Source organism: Parus major, chromosome 23, assembly GCF_001522545.3.
Source record: "Parus major isolate Abel chromosome 23, Parus_major1.1, whole genome shotgun sequence".
Classification (NCBI taxonomy): domain Eukaryota; kingdom Metazoa; phylum Chordata; class Aves; order Passeriformes; family Paridae; genus Parus; species Parus major.
Window position 1 is genome coordinate 5480626 of NC_031791.1, and position 2793 is coordinate 5483418.

The 2793-nt window shown below is 53.8% G+C and overlaps 1 protein-coding gene across 4 annotated transcripts in view; it reads right to left on the bottom strand.

Moving 5' to 3' along the window:
• The window catches only part of HIVEP3 (HIVEP zinc finger 3), a 203558-nt gene that overhangs the window by 125000 nt on the left and 75765 nt on the right, over positions 1–2793 (bottom strand). Inside the window, exon 1 of one of the 4 annotated variants that reach the window (XM_015649383.3) lies at positions 1889–2074. The exons of the other annotated variants lie outside the window; for them this stretch is intronic. The gene's annotated coding sequence lies outside the window, so the exon portion shown is untranslated. Of the gene's footprint in view, positions 1–1888; positions 2075–2793 lie in introns of those variants that run through there. 4 annotated transcript variants of the gene reach the window in all.

Genomic DNA, 2793 nt, shown 5'->3' on the forward strand with positions numbered 1-2793 from the left:
GGGCAGAGGGGCAGAATCCCCCTCAGGATGGGGGTTCAGCACTGAGACCTTTTTGACTCCCCCCCTTTTTCCACCATTAACCCATTCTTTTATTTGTTTTTGGTTTTTTTTTCGGCGGGGGGAGCCCCAAGGCAGCCCTTTCCCTCCTGGACTGCAGCCCCAGGGAGGTGCTTTGGATGCCCAGGATCCATCAGAACTCCGGGCTGGTTGTCATGGCAACCCCGCACGTGTGTCTGTGTGTGCCTGGCAAGCAGCCTCCATCCCGGGTTGTCACGGGCAACACGAGCCCGCTCCCAGCCCCAGCGACATCCCCGAGCCCTCCTGGTGGCACCTGGAGGTGTCCTGAGATGTCCCCGAGCTCGGCTCCGCGGGATTTTCCCTCTCCTGGCTGCTCCTTTCAGGCTGCCCCATCCCCTGAGCGCAGCTCGCGGCTCCATCCCGAGCAGATGGCGGCAAGGAAGGGCCAAAAATTCATCTGGAGCCCCTCTCTGGTGGTCAGAGCCCTGCCAGGACCCCAGGAGCAGCAGATCAGAGCCCTGCCAGGACCCCCAGGAGCAGCAGATGGCCGAGGCAGCAGGGCACAGCTGGGCACTGAGGTGTCCAGCAGAAGGTTTGGGGTGCCAGGCTCTGCGATCTGCACTGACCCAGGGCAGGGGTTTGAGCCCAAAAATCTGGGTTTGCCTCGAAATGATATAAAATAAATCACATCTTGGGGATGCTGCAGAGATCAGGCAGCTCTGGCAGTGCCCCCCTGGAATCTCCAGCAGAATGGGGAAAAAAGGGAAAATAAAGAGGGAAAAAGGGGGAAAGAGCAATCCCAGATCCAACCACAGAAACAGGAGCGGGGCAAAATCCCGGGAACGCAGCAATGCTGGTACATAAAACTTCAGAACAACTTTTGGAACCCTGGAGCAGAGAATCAAAGAGATTCAGAGTCATCTCCTCCATCCTTCCACGTGGGTTTTTTTGGCCAAATGTCTCGGGGTGATGCTGTGGAGCCTCCTCTGCACGGAACACAACCCCAAAACTCCTCCTCTGCCCATTTAGGGTGAGGCTCCTGCTGAAAGGTGTGGTCAAACCCCCTGTCCAGCAGTGTAGGATTCTGCACTCTGGAAAAACCCATGCCTTTAACAACAAGAAGAAGAAAAAGCTGTGTGTTTTGTTGAAGCCCAAAAAAAGAAAAAGAAGGGGGAAAAAAAATAAAGAAAAAAAAAATAAAAAGGGAAAAAAAAAAAAAGTGTGAGGGAATAAAAACCTGCAAATAATTGACGGGTGGAAACGCCAGATTGAAAAGAAATTTCTGGGGAGTTGTGTTTCGCTAATGAGGCAGGTTGTGGGAAGGAGAATTCAGCCTGAGAATCACAGACTGCCAGAGGGGAGAAGGACACTGAGGTGGAGGGCCAGGATGGGTTCCTTGGCTGGGGGTAAAGCTGATTTCACCTACCTCTTCCCCCTCTGGAGCCCAGATTTCCAACAGCTCCTTCCCTCAGGGGAAAAAGCTGATTTTTTTAAAGCTTTCCTCAGGGAAAAGCTGATTTTTCTCCATTCTCTCATTCCCAAACTCTGTTTTCCTGGGCACAGCAGCAGCTCCTGTGTCCTGAAAGAGCCCAGTGACACCCAGCAGGACACAAATACCCTCTGGAATTCCCTTTTCCAGCGGGAATTCCGTCTGCACTGGCACAGACTGGATCGGCTCAGTCCAAGTGGAATAACAATTTTATCAGCAGAGTCAGAAATGCAAAGTCAGTGCCTCCCCAAATGTAAAAGTTCCCCTAAAGAACCCTCTCAGCTCTGCACTCCAAGTCTTTCATGGCAGAAGTCCTGGATTTTGGGGGATCTTCACAGCTCCCATGAAAACTCTGAGTCACACACACCCAAAAATCCTCACCTGCCCTTGGGGCTCCGGGCTCTGCTCCCTCCGGCTCTCCCACACCTGGATTTGGATTTCAGGGAGGCACCAGGGTGGTGCCCTGCTTCCCAAAAACACAAAAACCCATCCGGACAGCTCAATTTAGACCACTTTTCACTGCGTTTTTATGGAAAAAAATGAAAATTCCTATTCCTGGCAGTGGCCAAGGCCAGGCTGGAATGGGCTTGGAGCAGCCTGGGATCATGGAAGGTGTCCCTGCCCACGGCAGGGGTGGCCCTGGGTGGATTTAAGGTCCCTCCCAGCACAAACCGTGGTGGAATTCTCTGAAAGGAGGAGAAAACGCCACGGCCCCTTAAGGAAGGATGTCAGGAACACCTTTCACGTGTGGCCCTGGGAGTGCCGCGGCTTCCCGCGAACCCAGAATTGAGCAACGTCTCCCATTGATCTGGAGAGGGAGGCAAACAAAATCCAGGACTCGGACAAACAGGAAAAGGGGAAATTGCACAAGATCCTGGCCCAGCCGGGGCTCCGGGGCTCGGCTTGAAGCTGGCAGAGGGCCCCAGGCTGGGCCAGGAGCTGGGGGAGCTTCTGCTGGCTCCTGCTGCTCCCCACGGGGCTCCTGGGCTTCCCCAGGGATGTGGGAATGAACAAAATGAGTTCTGGGAAGTGTCCCTGGAATCATGGAATCATGGAATTGGGATGAACATCCGAGGTCTTTGAGTCCCACCAAGCACCAGCACCGTGGTCACTGAGCCAAGACCTCATCCGTGGGTTTTGTGAATATTTCAGGCGTGGTGATCCCACCACCCAAGGCTGGGTCACCCTTTCCATGATGAAATTTTTCCTAAAAAATCCAACCTAAACCTCTCCTGGTTCAACTTGGGGTCATTCCCTCTCCTCCTGTCCCTGTTCCTGGGAGCAGA